The sequence below is a fragment of the Pseudonaja textilis genome, chromosome 8, assembly GCF_049901715.1.
Source record: "Pseudonaja textilis isolate UNSWEBS1 chromosome 8, rPseTex1.2, whole genome shotgun sequence".
Lineage (NCBI taxonomy): Eukaryota > Metazoa > Chordata > Lepidosauria > Squamata > Elapidae > Pseudonaja > Pseudonaja textilis.
The window spans coordinates 26,618,523-26,642,681 of NC_141997.1; the positions used below are offsets into that span (position 1 = coordinate 26,618,523).

At 37.7% G+C, this 24,159-nt stretch overlaps 2 long non-coding RNA genes across 2 annotated transcripts in view; both read right to left on the minus strand.

The window, feature by feature from the left end:
• LOC148125155 (uncharacterized) overlaps positions 1–5,703 on the minus strand; it is an 89,395-nt gene extending 83,692 nt beyond the window's left edge. The window contains exon 1 of the long non-coding RNA XR_015744500.1: positions 5,487–5,703. This is a non-coding gene — a long non-coding RNA (uncharacterized LOC148125155). The remainder of the gene's footprint in view (positions 1–5,486) is intronic.
• Positions 5,704–11,155: 5,452 nt separating this feature from the next.
• Positions 11,156–24,159, minus strand: part of LOC148125156 (uncharacterized) — a 45,244-nt gene continuing 32,240 nt past the window's right edge. Inside the window, exon 3 of the long non-coding RNA XR_015744501.1 lies at positions 11,156–11,697. This is a non-coding gene — a long non-coding RNA (uncharacterized LOC148125156). The remainder of the gene's footprint in view (positions 11,698–24,159) is intronic.

A 24,159-nucleotide genomic window follows, 5' to 3' on the forward strand; every position in this document is an offset into this window, starting at 1 on the left:
GTAGACTAGTTGACTGTGTTTTATCCTTTTTCATGTGTTATTTCCCATTAACTCTATACTTATACTTAGCTCTCATTTTGGTACAGAACGAAATGTTTCCAGTTTAAATTCTTAATAGTTAAATTTATTTCAGATTGATTCTATGTCTCTTATTGATATAATTTTCATTACTGCACACCACCACTGAATCCCTTATTAGAATTGTTCTTAAGATATATGTTTGAAAATATTAATTTTGCAACTTACTTGCCAACTAATGTCATTAAAATGTATTTTTAAGCTGCCTACCCTGAAGTCTTGTTAAATGAATCATGGACTAATTAAAAAATATATAGTTTCTCAATCTTCCTTGAAGTTGACAATGATACACTTTTAATCATTTTAATCTAGCAGTTGTAATTTATTTTTAATACATTAGTACAAGTTTTCTTCAGAATACTTATAAACTACAGAGAGTATATGATGCAACCTATTTCTAATTCTGAGCAATTCTGTTCTTCTTCTTTGGCTGAAGAAGAACAAAGTCACCCAGCAAGCAAGATGGAAAGCCCTCTTCTCCTCATCATTCATGCCTGTATCACTTTGCATGGGGACTATTGAAAACCATTCGGAAGCTGCAACTGGTCCATACTTTTTCTGTCCAGTCAGATGTTTAGGCCACTTGGATCTAGTTTATTTACACTTGTTACTGCCTTGCTATTTTTACTTTTGAATTGGTCAGTTACCATAATAATAAAATTTACTCTTGTTGCTATCACTGTCCATCATATGACAATGACAGCCATGGTTTGCTATGGCGAATGCAACTTTTGTTTTCAAGCTGCACTGGTGGCCAGTAAAGCTTCTGGGTACAATTCAAGGTGCTGTTTATAATTTAGAAAACCCTACATGACAATCCTTTCTGTTATAACAGAGTCAGAAGGCTCTGAATCCCTTCACTGAAGCAGTGCTATTTGATAGGATGCCCAAAAACATGATTTCTATGTTGCAGTGCTTATCTACTAAAACACCATCTCCCCAGAGTGGTTGAATAGTTTCTACACTTTCTTCTAGTGAGTCCAGAGGAGCAGACTTTTATTTGGACTTGGGCCTAAAGAGAGGGAAAGAGAGAAAGAGAAAAAGAGACAGAGAGACAGAGAGACAGTCAGAGAGACAGACAGATAGAGACACAGAGACTAAGACAAAAATATGGATGGATGGATGGATGGATGGATGGATGGATGGATGGATGGATAGATAGATAGATAGATAGATAGATAGATAGATAGATAGACAGACAGACAGATAGATAAATAGAGTAGGTGGATTCCCAATAGTAAGATTATAGCTATGAGAGGTGGACCATAAGGGAGGCTGAGCATTGAAAGAATTAATACTTTCAAGTTGTGGTGCTGGAGAAGACTACAAAGAGTCTTTCGGATTGCAAGGAGATCAAATCCTAAAGGAAATAAACCCTGGTTGTTCTTTAGAAAAACAGATTGTTCTTTAGAAGGACAGATACTGAAGCTCAAGCCAAATGTTTTGGCCACCTAAAGAGAAGAGAGAACTCATTGAAAACCTCCCCTCCCCCCCACCCCCGGGTATTGGGAAAGATTGAAGACAAAAGGAGAAGGGGACAGCAATGGATGAAATGGATAGATAGTGTCTTCAACGCAATAGATAGATATAGATAATAGCGGTAGCTTGAAATATGGTATTCTTCATCTGGTCAGACACTGTCTCCCTTTTAAAATACTGGATGAGGCCAAGCTGCTTTAAGTTGAAGTATAGAAAAAGCCTTCTGGTACCTAAGCATTGAATGATTGAACAAGTAGGAACTATCTTTTTTAGGGTGTCATAGTGAGGCCACTGGAACTGTATCAGCCTGATCTATTGTCATTTTAGTGCTGTCATTGCCCCCTTTGCTGTATAGCTCCATAGCTCCATTTCCAAAGATAGCTTTTATTCCTTAAATTCCTACCACTTAGATTTAATTTAAAAAACAAATGAACTCCAGCTATGGAGATAATGATGGTAGAACAGGAAAAAAGAGCAGGTGAGGGGAGACATGTGAGGTCATGGGTAATATAGGATGCAATAGAAGATAAACAGCAAAGTCCCCCCCGCCCCTCTAAGGACTCGGTTGATGATTCTCTGAATCAGGATGATACCAAGAAGACCAGTAAATGGGAAACATTTTCTTTCAAGACTTGTTCCACTGAGTGATTTTACTGTTGATTGCCTCGTTCATACCACTTAACATGTAGCGCAAGTGACACAGAAAAATGCTGTACAATCAATCAATTTACCATCAGTTTTGTCTTTCAAATGGTCCAGATCATTTAAGAAGGGTATCCAAGGAATTCCTTCAACTAAGCTCTCAAACACAAATTCAACCTAGATGAGCAGAAAATAAAACTCTGGGGCATTTGTGGAAAGAATCAACAGATATACAAGAGATTTAAGCGCTTTTTGCTCTTCCCTCCTGAGTTGTCCTCTGCATTCTGATTCTGACCCTACATTCCAAATATATTGGCCAGTACAAATTTGGGAATTACTGTGCATATGGTTGATCTCACAGTGCTGTTTGGTTCAGCAGTTATATTGCCAGGTTTGCAAAGCCTGGTGTTTTGTTATACTTTTGAGTTCTTAGTGCACTGGGACAGAAACATAGATTCATTTACTTATGTTCCTTTAATGGCTTGAGACTCTGAAAATCACTGGAGGTGATTTAAATAATAGACGTGACATTAGAATGCACTGTATGAATTAAAGCTTTATGTTTTCCCAGCAAACACCATAGAAGCGTAGGTTAAAATATTAGCACTTTGGGTGATTATTCCATCCCGATGTGATTGTCCTGGAATATTTTAGCCAAGTATTTGTGTGTGGTTCAATGTTTTGTGAAGAAAAAATAAATAAAAAGGGATATGTTCTGTAATATCTATTTGTTCTGAATGTATTTATCCATTTAATTAACTCTGGTCTACTAGGAATATTCAATATAAGATATCTTGCTATGAGACATTGTACTATTTCTCCTTCTGTTCTACCTGTGTATTCAGGAAGCATTTCTGACTGTTTCTTTGCTGCTATTGAAGAATGCTGCAACTTTCTGTTTAATGTCAAAGGGAAGAAAAGGGTTGATTCAAACCCCAGACCCCTGAAATAAAAACACCATGCTAGGGCTGCCCACATTGCCCACAAAGATGATATAAGTGTATTCAATGGCTTGACATTTCATGTTCATAATAGAATTATCTACAGATTGTCAACACAGACCAACAACAAAATAAAATTAAGTAGCTATATGAATCAGCCTTGGGGCTGATGGGACAACTTTAAAGTTCAAAGATATGTTTTGCAATGATATGTTCTTTTTGAAGAACATGAGAGGGGGGAGAGAGAGAGAGATAATAGACAGGTGATAGATACATTTATGTTGATTGCTTATTTAGTATCCTATGACTATCACTAAGTGTTGTATCTTATGATTTATGATGAATGTATTTTTACAATGACTATGATCATGATTTATTACTTATTGCTTGTATGTACACCGAGAGCTTGTGCACCGGAGACAAATTCCTCTGTGTCCAATCATACTTGTCCAATAAAGAATTCTATCCTAGATAGATGATAGATAGATAGATAGATAGATAGATAGATAGATAGATAGATAGATAGACAGACAGACAGATAGACAGAGAGAGACAAATAGACAGGTAGACAGATACATAGACAGGTAAGATGATAAAATGTAAACAATATCTTCATGATTCTACAACATAACTTTTATCCATCTGTTGCATTAATAATAAAAGTAGATTTGCTTTTTATGCTAGAATAGAAACCTAATGGTGTTGTAGGATCATGGAGTTAGCTTAACTTCTGTTTGGTGGCAAAGTATTTAGCATAAGTTAACCTTACTAAAATAGCAAAGAAGGCTGGTTAAGCCAAAAATAATAAAAGTAGGGTCATGGGAAACAATAACTTACAATAGAGGCCTTAGGGTTTGTTTTTAAAGTAGCTGCTGATTTAGGATAATGACAGTGATGTCGTGACACTCATCCAGTGCCAAGAAAATTGCACAAATTCATACAGGAAGTCACTAGAACTGAGTTGTAATCAAGTGAAGTTTCTTTTTTATACCCTGATTTTGTTGGGAGTAGAAGCATTATAACCCATCACTGTGTATGTATGTATGTGTGGAAAAGGTAGTAATGACATGTACCAACTGGTGGATGTTTAGAGAGCTTTGGAGAATTGAGCTAGCAAATAAGAAAAGGTAGCTTTAATAAGAAAACTTAGACAGAAAGTTCAACCATGTTTTTCCTTAAAGTTTTATATGAAACACACTTAAAATTGCACAGAATAATAACCAGTTGTCATCAGTTAGTTATTGGTATCAAAAAAGAAGAAAATTACAGGAGATTTATTAAGCTTTTATGTCATAAAAGAATTCACTCCAAGCTAGAGCAAGGACAAAAAGTGTGTGTGTGTGTGTGTGTGTGTGTGTAAGAAATTATGTAAATAATAAAACCCTGAAGGATATAATGTAAAACATGCATGCCAGGAGGGAAAAAAATAATGGAGATTTTTGAGGATTAGATTTTATTTGAATATTTTATGGAGATGATTTTTTATGACCATGATGGCAGAAAATAGTTAACACAAATGGGATGTCTGAGGCACCTTTTCCAACCTAGTAGTCTATTGACAATACAACCTTCAGCATTTATTATAAAAACACTTTGAAACACACCAGATTGGAGATGCTTATACTAAGGAACATTTCTGTTGGCCCTTTGGGTGGGTGGCCATTCAATGCCAAAAATGAGATATGCTGATAATAAAGGGTGAACATTTCCTTCTCATGATGTTTTATAGGCCCCCTACTAAGGTGATATTTTTGAGAAGAGAAGAGAAGGGCTGTGGGAACCCTATGACAAATGAGAGCATCTATATGTGCACATCAATAAAGCAAGATAATTTTTCTCTTGCTTTATTGATGTGTAGGGGGCGTGCATAAGCGCACCAGCGTGCCTACCGTCCCTGTCCTATTGTTTCTTTTTATTTTTCTCATATGTATCCATTTCATGTATTCATAACTATGTTTGTACTTATACCTGTTATAACTGCTTGACAAAATAAATAAATAAATAAATAAAATAAATGAGAGCATCTACATGTGCACATCAATAAAGCAAGATAATTTTGTTTGGCAGAGTTTCTCATCGTACTCTTGACTGCACTGAAACCTGCATCTTGGCTATAGGATTTTATCAAAATCAAAACTTTAAACTGTTTCTCTTTGGGACAACTACAACTTAAAGGAGATGTCCTTAAATATTATGTTTCTAGGCAATGGAATACAGGCAATCATTTGAACTACAGATTATGTTTTTGCATGGAGACTATTTTTTTTTCTCTTTCTCAAAACTGTGCTTCCAAATTCCCAGGGAAATATCTAGGCCCCCACCCGCTTTCCTTAGAAATAGAATTACCTTACTTGTTGAAACATTCTTCTTTGCCAGATTCCCACACCTCCACCGAGATTTCTGGCAGTAAAGGCTGGACTTCCATCTGTTAGAGTAGAGAGAAATATCTCACACAATCTGAAGGATCTTCTGCATCTCAGGAAAGCATGGGGAATTAAAGTTTCACTTGTTCTTCTGCTCTGTCAACAGGTCTCACAGACAAGCATATCCATCCATCTTGCTCTGTGGTTATTCACTCTACTATAAAGATTCAGTGCAGAAAAGCAAAAGCAGCAACTTTTCTGCCTTTGGGAGAGTTGCAGAAAATGTTTAATATCTGACTGATTCAAGAAAATAGCAGTGGAAAAAATAATGAGCAAAGGTATAGATATATTGTAAGCCAAATTAGTACCGCTTTATAAATCCTTGGTAAGATCACATCTGGAATATGCATCCAGTTTTGGTCACTGCATTAGAAAAGAAAGATGTTGAAACTTTGGAAAAGGTACAAAGAAGAGCAACTAAGATGATTGGAGAAAAAAAAACCATGAAGAACAATAACAGGAATTGGGTATGACCAGTCAAGAGAAAAGAAGGACTAGGGGTGACATGATAACAGTATTCCAGTATTTGAGGGGCTATCACAAAGAAGAGGGGATCAACCTATTTTCCAAAGCCCCAGAAGGCAAACAAGAAACAATGGATGGAAAATAAGCAAGGAGAGAAGCAACCTGGAATTAAGGAGAAACTTCCTAATAGTGAGAACAATTAACCAGGAGAAAAGCTTGCCTTCAGAAGTTGTGCGTGCTTCATTGCTGGAAGTTTTAAAGAAAAGACTGGACTGCCATCTATCTATTTGCCTATCCAGAAGCTTTTCAATAAGAGATTAAATGTAAATATACCACACAGAGCAAAAAGCTTCCCTTCTGCCCCCGCCTCCAAACATACTCCACTGCTGATACAATTTATTGACTGAAATAAATCTTATAGCTAACTTCCTAATCAACAATTAAAATAATATCAATAGAAAAACAACATAATACCCTATTAAATCTACTAAAACCATAAACATTAAAAACCTGGCACCAAGTTAAACTTTCAGCATACAGTCCCTCATTAAATCCTCTTACCCACCTCACTTTATCCGCTGATCCCCTGGTGTTCTTCTTAAAACAAACTAAAAAAGAAAACAAGGCTTATCATCTATCTTTCAATTGTTGCTCTTTCTAAATCCCAACCGGTTTGAAAAGAGGAAAACCCACCTTTTTCTTTGCATCCAATGTTTGATGACACTGAAGGACAACCAAAAATTGAAAGAGTTTTCCAAATCAAAATGTAATATTATACCCCACGTGGAGAAAAGGAGCACTCCAGGAAGAGGAAAATAGGAAGTTAATTGCTCTGCATACCAAATATTTGTAGTCAAAGGCAATCTCCCATCTGTCAGTTGAAGAGATTGAGTCCAAAAGGAGCTTTAACAGTTGTTTATGTGACAGTATAAGCTGTCCTGGTTACAACAGGCTGAAAATGGTGGAGAAGAGCAAAATTTCCACAGAGCAGTTAAATGGAACCAAAGGTGTTGTCTATATTGCTTTATTGTTTAGTAAGAGCTTAAGGCAAGAAAGCTACAGCTTAATGTGTTTCACCTGTGTGCCAGTGCTCAAATCATAGAATTACCTATCAGCGCAAATGGCATAGTGCTTCTCTTCAGATGGCCTCCTCAATTCATTTGAAAGATATTTTTCCTATTGTCAGGATTCACATCAGCCTCAGCTATAAATATTGGTTTCCAGACATTTATCCTCTTATTCTGGAATTGCCTTACTTGGCACAAAGTTTCACAGATGATCTAACTACTCTTTTTCTTGTTTATTTGTTTGTGAAATTTACATGGCTGCCCATCTCACATAAGGTGATTCTGGGAAGCATGCAGCAAAACTATAAAACAGCTAATGTATAAAAGCACTTTTTATTTAAAAAAAGTAAAAACTACAAAGTTTAAGAGGGAAGTTTAAGAGGGAAGATGTTAACCATGGAGCCACCTCAGCACCTCACTGGTCCCCTAGGGCCCCCCCAGGACTGATGACATAATCAGGTTTTGAGGAAATGAATGAGAGGAAAGGATGATGTTTCATAAGGCAGGCACCAAGGCAGAGAAGACCCACTTCCTGGGACCTGCCAAATGTAGGTCTCTGGCAGACAGAAACCATATCATGTCTTTTCTGTCAAATGTAATGGGATAGATGGACAAAATTAGACAAAGGCAACTCTTTGAAAAACCAGATCCACGGCATGTAAACCTTCAAATGTCTTCAAATGCTATTCTAGAAGCACACACTTCATTTTGTACTGTTTCCAGTTACTCAAAAGGAGTTGCGTGTGCAACTGGCACACAACATGAAGTTGTGCAAAGCCTCCTAGCCATGACTACCTCTTGGGCAGGAATCATGAGTGCAGGAAGGCACCCAAGTTGCATACCTTTGGAGACATTGCAACCCCATCCAGCATCAAAGACGACATCACCCTAGAACTGGTGGGCCCCAAAGCCAAAGCCACTAGATTTTGTCAGGATTCAGCTGAAGCCTGTTGGTGCCATCCAGGCCTTCACAGCAACCAGGCACTGGAATAAGACATCCATAGCACTGCTTATTTTGCCTGGAGCAGAGATGTATAATTAGTATCATCAGCACAATTAATGATGGAGTGGTGCGGTAGCCTAGAGGTAGAACTCTCACCTCACAATCAGGAGGCTGTGAGTTCGATCTAGGTAGAGGCAGATATTTCTCTCTCTGGCACATTGAGATTATATCTGCTGAACAAAACTCCACATTGGTGACAGGAAGAGTATCCGGCCACTAAAACACTCCACATACAGTTGCCCAGATTCCACCCCTCAAAGGATTATGGGGTTGTTAAAAGAAGATGATGATCAGCATAACTGATGATACCTGTAAGAAGACTGCACCTTTGGCCTCACATTAATGTTGAATAGGAGCAGTGAGAGACCTAAACTCTGTGGCACCATGCACAGTAGGGGCCAATGGCAGAATTTCCTCTACTCAATCACCATTCACTGGAATAAACCTAGAGAAAGGAGACAAACTGGCACAACACTGTAATGTCCACTCCCAGTCATCAATCCAGAAGAATATCATGGCTGGTGACATTGAAAGCTGCAGAAAAGTCAAATAGGGCAAGAATGAATGTACAATCCCCATCCTGCCCTTACCAAAGATAATCCAAAAGCTCATCCAATACCATTTCCATCCCATACTCAAGTCTAAATCTTGACTGAAAATAATCCAGATAATCCACTTCATCCAAAGTCCTCTGAAGCTGTTGTACAGTCACCTTTTTAACCAGCTTCCCTGAAAAGCAAGGTTAGATACAAGATAAAAATTGTCCAGTATAGTGGGATTTAGAGAGGGGATAAACCATGGCTTCTAAGAGGTAAAGGAACAATCCTCTTACTCAAAGAAAATTCACCACCACTAGGACCATCACATGTCATTCCACTGGGCCAGTTTAACAAGCCAGGAAAGGCATGGAAATGGGGAACAATTGACTAAACTCACAGTTCTAAGGACAATTATCCCTTTCCTCAAGCCCAACAGATTCAAACTATTCCCATTGGACAAGGCTCCTCCCCAGATATCTCTCCTGGACCTGCAATAAGGCCAGAATCTTACCTGTAAGTGACAAAATTATCTGCTACAATGTCCTACCAGTCAATGACTAATTCAGCATCAACCGCAACAATACAAGAGCACACAACAGATACAAACTCAATGTAAACCGCTCCAAACTTGATTGCAGAAAGTACGACTTCAGCAACAGAGTGGTCAATGGCTGGAACGCACTACCTGTCTCTGTTGTTACACCCTCTAACCCCTACTCCTTTGACCTCCCCCCATTCCTAAGAGGTCTGTAAGGGGCATGCATAAGGTCACAATCGTGCCTACCATCCCTGTCCTATTGTCCCCATTTATTCGTACCTATTTCCTTTATTCTTACTCATATTTATACTTACACCTATTATCTTGTAAGTGATTGACAAGTCGAATCAAATAAATAAAATAAGTAAAAACTTGGTCTGACAGATGCTGAACAAATTTTTCTGCATGCCCCTGCAAGGGATTCCTCAAGCCAAGGTTCTTCCTCTACCCAAGAGGACAGATGTTATCCAAAACAGGACCATGGGATGATTATCTACAAATAGTGGGTAAGGGTGAAAAAGTCAATACTTCATCACCTTACTAAAAGGTAGGCCTTAATAGCAGCTGCAACCTGTGTTCAGTCAACTGCATCTCCTGTTGAACACCAGTAGAGATCTAGGTGTATTTTTTCTTGTTTCATTTGCTTTAAGTTACCCACAGGAAGTAACAGATCCATGAAAGAGGAGAGGTTGCATAACTGCAATTCAATCCAAACCTTCAGCCACCTTCTTATTCCAAGGGGCAACCAAGGCTTCAGACTGACTGTGCAGCAGTCCAGAGGGAATAGCCACCAGCTCCTTCTGAAAACCATCTGGGTCCATTAATCAGAGGGATGTGTTTGTGAGAACAATCTAATAGGTCTAGCCCCCCTGCAGTGAATTGTGTTCTAGTTTTTTTTCCTCCCTCCCACCTTTGGAAAATAATGAATTCCGGGCATTTTCAAGATTGCTTGGGGGCAACTGGTGTATATAAACATGATGGTTTTCTCTCATCTAGGAATGACAAAACTTCTTTCTTCATTAGTTTAATTTCTTACTCTGATCATCCACAAATAATTAATTCTATTCTGGTAGGGAAAAGGGGGAGTATGTAGCTATAGTTTCTTCCTAGCTCAACTGGATCAAACTATTCCACACCCCTACATGTCTTTTTTTCTAGAAAGGAAATTCCAATTATTTTATATATCATTGCCTTCTTCCATATCACAAGTGCTAAAATATTGTAAGATTATTATGCTAGATTGATTTGATATCCTTCCCTCAAAAGTATGGTTAAGCAATGTCTTTGTGGTTTTGGGGTGATGAAAATAGCGAACTATGTCTTCATTTTGCCAATTATTATTTGTAATTATATCTTTTAATGTGTTTTCTAAGCAGGAACCAGAATGTTTTGTGAATCTATCAAACAAAAGTTTTGTACCTTTAACTCAGCATACCCCAAGCATGCTGCAAATTAGTAAAATATAAAATAACTTTTGTTTTAGGTTCTGTGTTACGTATAATTCATTTTATCCCCTTTAAATGCAGGTGTGTGTCTTTGAATTTGCCTTGTTGAATTCTGTGTGCTGGTCTTTTGACAATAGTAAAAACTTATATTAAAACAGAAATGTTTTAATTGTCCTCCATGAGGCCCTAGCAGAGAACAAGAGCATAATAAATAAAGATTACAACAATCGAATCCTAACAGTGCTCTAACTGGGATACTCTAGTCCCTCCCTTATCTTCTTCTTCTTCCAAACCTGATTGATTAATTTTGATGAAACAGAAGAAACATCATAATTCTAAAAGCTTTAATTGTATCTTTTTTGGTTACGTTCCACTTAACCTTTCCAAAATTTAATCCCAACACTTCTTCCATCCTCAGCCTCTTCACCTTACCACAGAACAACAGCCGAGGGGGCGGGGGACCGTTGTATTCCCTTTATTCAGCAGGAGGGAGGCGCCAAAAAAAAAAACACACACACAAAAACCCCCGCCTGTCCTATTGTTTCTTTTATTTTTCTTATATGTATCCATGTAGTCATAACTATGGTTTTACTTATACCTATTATCTTGTAAGCAATTGACAAACCAAATAAAAAAATAAAAAATAAATGTTTCTTCAAGTTGAAGAATCAGATTTTAGGTGAAGATAAAACAGATTAGAGCCTTGCCCAAATTGTTCAGGAAGGTCTTCTTTCTGAATGGGTACTTTCAAATGGTTTTTAGGATCATACCCTTTGTTGATAGGTGACAAAACGGGAGATGATTGGAACAGAACTGAAGCACCTCAGAAGTACCTCAAGATATCGATGAGCCAAAGTCGTGGCATTGGAATCTTCAGATGGAGAAATTCCTCACTTTTTGATGATCTCAGTATGATGATCATAACAGATGGTTTTATATTTGCAAACCGCCATCCACCATTTCTTCATGTCAAAATGCTCAGCTTTCACACTAAAAGCTTTTTCATGGGATATTGTTGATCTTTGTGGCTTTAATTTTTGAAAGATGTATTATCTCCGGAAGATGTCTGGTGTTCATCTGAAGGGGGTCCAGAAAAGAATGTGGCGAGAGATGAAGATTGCATTCCTAAGCATATTTACCAAGGAGTTCACTTCATTGAATATTGTGGGAATGTCTTAAGGTTAAAATAAACATACTTAGGATTGTAGTGTAACAGTAGTTCCCTTTGTCAAATGGAATCCAGATACCTCCCTTCAAAAATCCTTCTTGACTCAGACTGATCATTGACTATCATAGCCAAGAAACTGATCTACAAACCAATCACCCTGACATTTGACTGTTGACTCAGTTTGGAAAATCTCAAGAGGCCCTATGAAAACTATAGTCCTTGACTTCCTGTCACTTGTAACATGACAAGACTACCTCATACAAACATGTATGAAGTCCTGGTGAGTAACCATAGGAAACTATGCAAGAAAAGGGAACTAAGGAACCAATTCATGGTACACAGAGAAACTAAAGTAGAAGTGGAGGAGGATTTGGGGAAATACTTTTATTCATTCCCTTCATGTAGTGAAGGACTGAATATGGGAATAATGAAAATGTATTTTCCACTGCTGGGAGGGGGGCACCCATTAACGTTGCCTCCTCTTGTGTCACTTCTCTGCCTCCATTCCTTGACATTCCATATGAAAGCTAACTGATTATTTCAAATGCAAAAATACAAAGTATTCCTTTGATCCAAAATCTGTGTTGAGCATAGCTTGGTATGTCAAGGGCAACACTCCAAAAGCCTGTGCGATAGACACTTTTTAGATGGGCAATTCAGATGTTTAAAAGGATGACTTCATTGTTTCTATAATTATGCAGTTTAAATATCAGCCAAAATCCAATCAGAAGAGCAACCAGATTTGATGGTGTTGGAGTCAATGGGGAGTCTACAAAAAATATACCAGCCAACTGGATGACAATTGCACATTGCACACAACCCAGTCTTTCAGATTTCATATAATTCAGAAATGGATAAAGCAGAAGAGGTAGGCTCCTAAAATCTGGTGAATCTGTTCAGAATTAATAATATAGCTGGATTTAAAAAACAGCCCTATTATAAACCCTGTTTTGTATTTGTAATTATGGAGGATGTCTGCCATGATTCCAGGTCAATTCTCACAGAGGTGGCCTTTCTCTATAATTATGAGAGGTGAAAATAAAGACTGCTAGTACAACTTTCTTGTTGGTGTGTATTATAAAAGAGAAACTAGTGCTAGATTCCTGTACGTTATTATTATTTTTTAATTTGGGAAAGGTTGATTTGTAGAAGTAATTACAAATTACAAATCCTGTGCCTCCTACAGTACATTCACTGCTCAAAAAAATAAAGGGAACACAAAAATAAGACATCCTAGATCTGAATGAATGAAATATTCTTGTTAGATACTTTGTTCATTACATAGTTGAATGTGCTGACAACAAAATCACACAAAAATTATCAATGGAAATCAAATTTAGCAACCCATGGAGGTCTGGATTTGGAGTTACACTCAAAATTAAAGTGGAAAAAAACACTACAGGCTGATTCAACTTTGATGTAATGTCCTTAAAACAAGTCAAAATGAGGCTCAGTAGTGTGTGTGGCCTCTATGTGCCTGTATGACCTCCCTACAATGCCTGGGCATGCTCCTGATGAGGTGGCGGATGGTCTCCTCAGGGATCTCCTCCCACACCTGGACTAAAGCATCCCCCAACTCCAGGACAGTCTGTGGTTCAACATGGATGGAGCGAGACATGATGTCCCAGATGTGCTCAATTGGATTCAGGTCTGGGGAACAGGTGGGCCAGTCCATAGCATCAATGCCTATGTCTTGCAGGAACTGCTGACACACTCCAGCCACATGAGGTCATGCATTAGGAGGAACCCAGGGCCAACATATGGTCTCACAAGGGGTCTAAGGATCTCATCTCGGTACCTAATGGCAGTCAGGCTACCTCTGGTGAGCACATGGAGGACTGTGCGGCCCTCTAAAGAAATGCCATCCCGCACCATTACTGAGCCACTGCCAAACTGGTCATGCTGGAGGATGTTGCAGGCAGCAGAACATTCTCCATGGCGTCTCCAGACCCTGTCACGTCTATCACATGTGCTCAGTGTGAATCTGCTTTCATCTGTGAAAAGCACAGGGCGCCAGTGGTGAATTTGCCAATCTTGGTGTTCTCTGGTAAATGCCAAACGTCCTGCACGGTGTTGGGCTGTAAGCACAACCCCCACCTGTGGATGTCGGGCCCTCATACCACCCTCATGGAGTCTGTTTCTGACCGTTTGAGCAGCCACATGCACATTTGTGGCCCGCTGGAGGTCATTTTGCAGGGCTCTGGCAGTGCTCCTCCTGTCCCTCCTTGCACAAAGGTGGAGGTAGCGGTCCTGATGCTGGGTTGTTGCCCTCCTACGGCCTCCTCCACATCTCCTGATGTACTGGCCTGTCTCCTGGTAGTGCCTCCATGCTCTGGACACTATGCTGACAGACACAGCAAACCTTCTTTTCACAGCTCTCATTGATGTGCCATCCTGGATGAGTTCCACTACCTGAGCCACTTGTGTGGGTTGTAGACTCCGTCTCATGCTACCACTAGAGTGAAAGCACCGCCAGCATTCAAATGTGACCAAACCATCAGCCAGAAAGCATAGGAACTGAGAAGTGGTCTGTGGTCACCACATGCAGAACCACTCCTTTATTGGGGATGTCTTGCTACCTGCCTATGCTTTCCACCTGTTGTCTATTCCATTTGCACAACAGCATTTGAAATTGATTGTCAATCAGTGTTGCTACCTAAGTGGACAGTTTGATTTCACAGAAGTGTGATTGACTTGGAGTTACATTGTGTTATTTAAGTGTTCCCTTTATTTTTTTGAGCAGTGTATATTAGACTATAAACATGATGGCTAATGACTGGTTAATGTTATAGAACTATTATTCCATAGATCTGGAGGATACTAGGACAATGAAAGCTATTCTCCAATATGTTCATCTAGAACTACAGATAAAAACATTCAGTCTCATTTTTTCCAAGGATGAGAAGACAGCTGCACTACATAATATAATTAAGAAAAGGTTGGATACACATAAAAACATCTGACCTTAAATCTACAATGAATGAAAAGAGAGGATGCTTACAGAATCCATTCAAGATTATACAACACTTCACTCTAACAGAAAAGGAATCTCATCTCTGAAGTAAACAGCATATGTTTTTATCTTGCCTTACTGAACTTACCTGAAGGGCCATACAATACAAGTAAGGCTTGAAATCTTGTCTATTAATAAAAGTTGTGAGGCTGGGCTGACTGTTGTTTCATTATTTTCCAGTTTAAAATATGTTGTAATGTAATGAATGTCATATAAAACAAATTGATAAAATGATTGTTTTTTTATCAAGATCTCTTTGCATACTCTTGTTTTTTACATTTATAACTAAAGCACAGAGACTGCAGAATCATTTTATTTATTTATGAAATTTATATACAGCCCCAATCATGGAAGTTTCATTCAAACTACTAAATCCAAAACGAAGTTAAAAACTTCCAACAATAATTCCCCATGCTTGTGTAATGAAAGGTGAACTTCTTGTATTGTATTTATTTTATTTAAAATACCCTTGATATATTTATATTTTTGTATTGCATTTGTATTTATAATGTTCTTCAACCAAATGTTCTTATGAGCGTGTGCACACACACACACACACACACAAATCCATTTTTTTTAAATATCACTACTGAGTATTTAACTAATACTATTACATATTACCGTTCCAACTGTGTTAAACAGATGAGCTTCAGCATAAGATTACATTGCGTATTTTCCAGAATTTCCCAAACGTCTTACCATTAGAACATCTTTCACTTTCAGCTCTCTGGTGAGTTTCCTAATTACAGCTCCTAAGTAATACAACACTCTTGGCCCACCCACTTATTAACACAAAACTGATTTGGCAGCTGTAACCTGTACAGCCTACAGGGCTGGGAGTAATCCAGCTCTCATAGAAGCCAAAAGACAAATGGCCACTGAGTCTGATTGCAACTTTAAGTACTCCCATTATCAAACCATAAACTTTGCTTTCAGCAAAGTTCCTAGGATGTATAAGGAATAGTGAAAGGTTAGCCAAATGTCAATCAGCCGGTTTCAAGACCCTTGTTCATTAGTGGGGGATCTCTGAGAAACCAAGAGGAAACAGCCTTCTGGGCGTAACTTCAAAGGGTGGAGATGAACAGTGTGCAAGAATCTTTTTCCCATCGGTTGCTAAATTTGTCTCTATTGTTCCTTGCTTTTAAAAAAAGAGAAAAACTTTAGTACTAAAACTGGACAGAGGCCAGTGAAGGGACAACAATATCTTGAGATAGAAGTCCATGTGCTCAAAACGGCATCATCTATATTGTCTGACTTCTATGCACATCAGAGATTACACTGATGAGAACAAAAGAATTACGCAGCAGAAGAGCTGTGTCTCCAAATAAACAAAAGAAATATGACTTGATGGAGAAACTCTTTCCTGCTGAAGTTGCAGCAAAGGGATAATAAAATGCCCACCCTGTTTCTTCCTCCCTACTCAAAAGAAAGCATTGAAGTATAGTAATCTGAACAGAGATAGTAACCTATTTAGAGCAGCTGAATGAAGTAGCCAGAACCCATATTCTTTCTGAGAACTGTTCTTTGTGAATACCATTTCTTATCACACACAAAAAAATCATCTGTTGTTATCCTCTCAGTAGATAAGTCTGAATTCTGTTTTGATGTTAAATATAGTCTAATGTCTGTGCTTATTATTTCTAAGGATTTATCATCTCCTTCATTATGTAATGTGCTCACATACACATCTCTTGTCTTCAGTGCCATTGAATTTGTCACACTACTTAATAGAGTGAGGTTGTATATGTGGCGTTATTAATGCAGATCTATCAACTATACAATTTTCTTGATAAATGTGTATGTATAGAAATCTGTGCTAGTTTGAACCTGACTTACTTACTTACTTGTTTATATTTCCTATTTCTAAACTGCCCTTCTTCCTCAGAGAGAGGCTCTGCAGCATCCTGCAGAAAAGCTATTTTTTGATCAAATCAAAATATACCAATATGAATCCTTTCTTGTTCTCTTTGTAGAGATAGATGATAGTGGTGCATACATGGGTTTAAGGCTTGCTCTGAAACTCTAACATCACATTTATTTCTGCTGTCTTTGTGAATTCCACGTGACCCCAAGAGAAAGAGCTATTGATTCATTAACGCCTTGACAAAGGAGGTTGTCACAGGGATGCTAAGACTGAAACTAGGTCTTACAAATATATTTCCAGTCTTATGTATCACACCATTCCTCAGATTAAACTTGCAAACAATTTTTATACCTTTCCTATCCTGATAAAATCTTGCAACATAACATACAGCTTTTCTGTGAATGAACTGTCTGAAATTTTTCTTCCACAATTAGAAACCAACTACGTATATTCAGAGTTGACTCAGTGCTGGTAACAGGATAATTGTGGGAAAAGCAAACTGGATGAACATGACCAATTCCTCCCATCCTCAAGTCTGATTTTTTTTTTAAAAAAAGCTGCTTGCTTAATGGCTTTATAAATGAATTAATATTGATTTTTGTATTATTACCATAGTAGATTCTCCTCCCCCAAATTATTGCCATTAAGTAATCTAGGGGTTTCTTTTTAAAGTTCCTTCCTCCAAGTAGGAATAAATAAGGTTATTATTCCTTCTGCAAGTCTGGACTTCTTAGACTAGTGCCATGATTCATAAGATACAATATACTGTATAATGAATAACCTGTTTCTTAGATTTAGGTTTTAGAAGGAACAGGCAAGAAAACAAGTGTATATGGATATGTTATTTTTCAAAATAAAACACAATGACAAAATATAGTAAATTCTCCAGAACCTGTGTAAAGACTTCTGGACCTAGTGCTGATAATTTCATTAGCCAAATATCACAGGATTACATAAATGCTCAGTATTATTATACTGTAGCTTCAGGATTGGTATATTATTATATTCTTTGTTATTTAATGTTCTCTACAGTTTTAGTAGCCAATTGTTTTCCTGAGTTTAAAAAGAAGCTAGTGCAACAGCTTGCCAATTTGTCCCCATTGGGGTGTTTTAATTAAGCATGCCATTTTTTATTAGTCCATCTGAATGGGATGTATATTATTCATTACTCACTTTGCGCATTTGTGTACCATGTGGGATTTGTCGGCAAAGGCGAATTCAAAGGAAGAAGCTCCCAATAAGTATGATGATTAATGTGCACAGATTAATTAACTTATTATAACTGACAAAACAGAATTATTATTTTTTCTTTGTGGAAGCACCAGCTGTCCTGTAAAAAAAAAACTCTTATGGAATATTTTTTACTAAGATATTACTAATTTTATAGCAATTCCAGTGTGTTGACTGTTTTGCAGTACTTAATTTCTTCATTCTTGCAACAACCCTGTGACACAGGAACATCTATTCCTTCTTTACAGATGGAGGAACAGATATGGATCAGAATGATACGTGATCATTAAAGCATGAATATTTGAGGAACATAGAGCTCTGAGTCCAGGGCAATCTTTTCAACATTTCACCGTGAATCTTACAATAGTATCAATGGCTGCTCCTGTATTATAACATTGGAAGATGGTCTTGAAACAGAGGACTTTCACTAACCCCAATCATGGTTAGTACATAGGCTTGTTAAAAAAAAAAAACAAGAGAAGGGGTTCCTATTTGTGAATATTTGTAATGAAATCATACCGAATTTTAAGCAAACAAAGTTGAAAAGCTAAGCAAAATGTGCATTGTAATTCTATACATAGTACTTCACCGTAAATCTTGGACTGCAGTCGCAGTCTGGTGTTGGCTGAGAAGTTAGAAGTAATAATTCAGTGCCTCCTAAAGTCGTTCTTCTTATGTTCATGTGAGGCAATGGAGTCCAACAGTTCTAACTACACATTCCATCTGATCGTCTTGCACTTTAAAGTATCAGTGTTGCCCTTTGATTATTTATTATTAATGATATGTGCTTGAAGTATTTGTTCCATATTTTCTCCTGCAGGTTTAAGAGAGAGCATCATATTTCTATTTGTATAACTGACCATTTCAGTTGAAAGATCTGTTGTGTCTGAGTCACCCTAAATTAACCACAGATTTTTTTTTATAAAACTGCCCAGCTAGATGGCAGCACCTAGCTTAGTATGTCTCATACATAAAAGTAAAAAAAAAGTTGCCTCAGTCAAAACCTGGAGGTCAGAAAATCATCCTGGAAGAAGGCGATGAGGAACCATTTCCATTACAGTTGTCAAGAAAAGGGCACTGATGAGTTCATGATAGCACCAAGAATGAAGTCCGATATAATGGATCTCTCCCTCTCCCCTCTCCCTCTCCCTCTCTCTCTCTCTCTCTCAAAATGGGAGCAAGGCATTTAATGATTATAATCTGGGGGTGGCAGAGGGGAGGCATGCTGAAGAATTGCCATGTCACTTAGGAATCTAAAGGGGGAAATTTTACCATATTTATGATATGACAATGACTCTGATATTGAATGGGTAACAGCACTGATAAAGTCTACAGGCTAATGTATATTTCAGCTTTTCCCATTCTGGTTCTTATATTGTCTCCAGTGAGTATAACCAGCACCTAAGCTTATCAATAATAGTGAAGCCGGAGCTAACAAATTCAGAAGGGCACTATTTTTAGGGCAAGTTACTCAAGACTCTTGACACTTTGATCTTGTCTATGGGTCAGAATCCATACCAAGTATTCTCAAACAAATTTTTTACTTTAGGCATTGAACAGTGTATAGCACAGCTTGCTACCATTCTAAAATTATTTTTTTGAAAAAATATCTGGTTTTTCAAACACTGCATTGACCAGTTTTACGGAGAGTTAGCAACTGTAGCTTGAAATTTACAATACATGCCAATTCACTGTGTGAATTAATCAAATCATGAGAGAAATATTGTACTTGTGGGACTGATCAGACAGATGGAAGAATTATGGGGAAACTGCTGAGTCACAAGTTAATTACATTTCCTCTCATTAACAGACTCAAATTAAAGTAAATGAGCTACATCAAGACAAATCTCAGGTGCACAATACACTTTAGTCCATATTGCTATTCTGTTGTAGGAGAATTAAAAATTTGATGAATAAAATTGTAAAACTAACTGCATTCAATTATCTTTTATTTTATAGCAACCAAGTGCCCATTATGACAGAATGTATTTTTTCATTTATATATAACACGATGAGCAAAACACAATGCCCTTGTAAATAATAGGTGGAATCTACAGTTACCAGTTAAAGAAAAATACATTATTTTGAGTGAGTTGGGGATTGCCTCCTCAAATAAATCTGACTGTAGATGTTCTTTGGGGTATTTTGTAACATTTTGAAAACCTGAGTGATTATTATAAGTAAAATGATCATTATGTTTGGTCCTTTGAATTTTTATATTCTAATTTGTAAACTCTAAATACAATTAAGAATTCTTATATAAACTTATTTTGTTATCAATACTATATTTAATGCCTAAAATGTTAAGTTGGGATTTTTAAATCAATGTTTGTTGATTAAACCATGATTACTTGGCTTGACCACAATAGTAAGTCAAAATAATTTATACAGCATGCTAAGCCAAAAATCAACCAACCAATCAACCAACCAACCAACTAATCATAATGTAGTTAGTATTCTGTGTGAACTAGTTACAGACCATTAGCACCTGAAGACATCAAATTAATTTAAATTTCTCTGTGCCTCTGTGGGCACAAAGTTTAATTAATTTAATCTGCATCCACCTCATTAAACTATTATTTACATTTAAAAGATTTGAAGGAGGGCAAGGGTATTTGAAAATGTACTCAGTGCTTTTATCAATAGCTGTAGCCTACATGGCCTGTGTTAGCACTACATAAAAGCATCACTCTCCATGATGTTGGACATTTGATCTACCTCAGCAAAGCAAAGATTTTTCCTGATCATATTTAAAGCGCTATAGAAAATCCACAGATCATTCTTGACCAGATACCAAAATTACTATTGGAGCTGCTAATGAAAAATTGTGCTTTAAACTTGTTAAATTCTTTTAACAAACCCAAGATAAGTTTTATGTAACATATATACCTCTTGCCCAGCTTTTATGTAACATATATACCTCTTGCAAAACAAGCTTGTTTTCCATGGTTTTTTTTAAAGCAAATGAAATTCTGCAAAACCTGTTTACCAGACAGAACACTTTGGGCACTAGAAAATTCAGTGAACATGATTGGTACTGATTTATGCTACAAATCACAAAGTCAAGAAAAAAACCTGTCGGTCCATTTTTACGCAGACTGAGCAAGCAAAGATTTTGTACACAAACTCTTTCAATTACTGTATGTATTCAAATAGAACATCTGTTTGGTTTTTATTTTTCTGGCAAAGACATTAGAATATTACTAAGTTCTAAAGTACATTATCTTAGAAGCTCAAAAAGCTGAAGTGAAATAAAATGAAAACAGATGGAAATAATATCACTTGACAACATCTTCAAGCAAGGATATGTCACAAATTGCAAAGATGGTAAAGTACTATAGACAATGCCCTTTGCCAGTTAGAGCTAACTACAGCATATCCTTCCTGAGCCCCCATTTCCGTTCAGACCCCAGAGATCTTTAAGAGTTCTGATGGGAGTTCACAGATTGTCATTAGCTGACTTTTCGTGTCATCAGATTTTGTTTTGCATCTTCTATTTCCCAGATCTTTCCTGAAATTTGCCGGAATGTTATTGGAGTGCAGGGAAAAAAACAGGAAGGCTAAAGTTCTGCCTGAAATCTTATTATGACATATCTTCACATACATATAAACTGTTGTAGAAGAACTTGAAATGTGCAAAGCTTTTCAGTATGCACATGTTCTATGCAAATTCATCTCAATAAAAAGTAGTTGAATTAATGCAGAGTAACTTAGGTTGCTGTCCTCCTGCAAGAACATGATGGTGTCAGATTTCTTTAAATAATAAAGTATGAAATAAATCACAATTACTTGAATGAATGCATCTTAATAAGTACCCTTGGTGTAAAAGTTCACAGGCAAAACCAAGGGTTTACAAACTTTATATGAAGTGTAAGTGTATTATGCAGTAGTACTATTAACATATAACTGCTTATTTATTTGATGCTCCAACTTCTTGGAGACAAAGCATTGCTTATGAAGGAGAACAACAGCTCTGTGCTATCTCAAACCTAATCTTTAATACTAGGAAGACTCATTCTAGCTGTGATAAACAGGACAAAAGCACTGATGTAATGCCCAAATTGTAATCATGTGACCACAGGGTGGTGCAACAGTCATAATTTGAGGACAGGTCATAAGTCACTTTTTTCGGCATCTTTGAACTATCCTTAAATAAGTGCTCATAAGTTGAGGACTATCTGAATTGAATTTATGTCCCAACCTTCTATCAGAGCTCAAGGTAGTTTATATACCACTCCTCTATTTGAGTTGAGAGATAGTTACTAGCTCAAAATCACCAGTAAGTTTCCAGGATTGAATACAGACCCAATTGATCCAGTGATGGTATTCATTTTTTTTACTACCACTTCTGTGGGTGTGGCTTGATGGGCATGGTGTGGCATGGTGTGACTTGGTGGGTGTGGCCTGGTGGGTGTGGCAGGGGAAGGGTACTGTAAAATCCCCATTCCCTCCCCCCCCAACTTACCTGCTTTCCAGCTCCATTCTCCTGTACAGGGCAACAAAAGAAGACCCAGCCAATCAACTGGGACTTGGGAGGCAGAGAATAGTTGGGGGCGGGGGCAGTCAGAGGTGGTATTTGCTGGTTCTCTGAACTACTCAAAATTTCCACTACCAGTTCTTCAGAATCTGTCAGAACTGGCTGAATACCACCTCTGAATTGATTGATCCCAATTTTGCCAATCTCAGAACCACATGACTCCATTCATTCAATTAGGGCTATATTTCTATTTTTAAAAATGTGAAAACTATAGCTCAGTCCAATAATCACAAAAAGCATGGTCTGAACCAGGGGTGTCCAACTTGTAGCCCACGGGCTGGATGCATCATGCACTGGCCACGCCCACTTCTAGTTTAGCAAAGGGGAAAAAGTAATGATACATCACATGACAACAACATCATGGTGTGAGTTGACACCCTTGGTCTGCACTAACTAAGCTTTGAGCTCTTAAATGTTTTGCAGAAACTATCATTGGCAGTGTCAGAAAGCTGTGATAATGCTGAAAAGAGAATATATACAGTGACATCACAAAAATTGCGCCATTTTATATATATGTAAAACTCATATTTCACAGTTTGCCTGCCCTTGCTCCCCTGCTCAGATCAAGAGTGTGGTTGGACTATTTGTCTCTAATGAACTCCATTTTCATTATTACTATTGAAGGAAGTATGCTCATTCAGAAGCAAATTAACCATCAGGAGTAAATGTGTCCATACAGACATCTAACCACAAATCTTGGTTGACGAACCATTTGAAGTCAGGATTTGTGAAACTGTTTAGAATCTGATCTCTAAACCATGCTTATCAATTTAACTCTGTGACCCTAGTTCAGACAGGTTAAGCCAACATTTGTTTAAATCAGTCACTGAAGTAAAAAAAGGTCAAAATCATAAGTTTATGCTTTTATGTATTTATATATTTATGCATGTAAATGATTTAATGTTTTTTATAAAAACAATAAAAATGGTTTTTAAGCAGAGACTGGATAGCCATTTGTCTGAAATGATATAGGGTCTCGTGCTTGAGCAGGGTGTTGGACTAGAAGACCTCCAAGGTCCCTTTCAGCTCTATTCTAATTGACTGATTGATTGATGGATTGATTGATCAAACTGCTAATAGTAATAGCAATGGCATTTAGACTTATATACCGCTTCACAGTGCTTTTACAGCCCTCTCCAAGCAGTTTACAGAGTCATATTGCCCCCAACAATCTGGGTCCCCATCATGGCTTGTTTGATCAATTCCTGGTTTGCATCTCTTTGTTTTTCATTGTCCTTGCCTACATCTGTGGATTAGTTTCCAGTTGGATTAGGCTGCAAAGACCTACTCAAAACAAGCTAAGTGTCATGCCCCTGGTGGAGAGGAGGAATAGCTGACAGGGAGTGGAAGTGTGGCTCCAGAGGTTGTGGAGGAGGCTGGGGAAGGGCAGAGGCAGGCTGAGCAATCAGAGAAGGACCCAGGCCCATCCCCTCTCCATCCTAGGGCACGCAGGGAGGAGAGGATAAGGGAGAGACATGATCCTCTTCAGAGGCTGCAGTTGTGACAACTGAATAAGAGGACAGACATGCATATGGGCGAACGCTGGAAACAAAGCGTGGAAATATCTCTAGTTTATGGTTCCTCTCTGAATTTGGCGTCCTTCCCAGTGTGTGTTCTGTTATCTGTGGATGTCCTCCAGCCCTTATCTTGCCTGGTTTGTGTTGCTTTTTTCGTCCTTCTTGTAACTGCTTGAGTGGGAATTTTTTGTCAAGGATATTTGGAGCTTG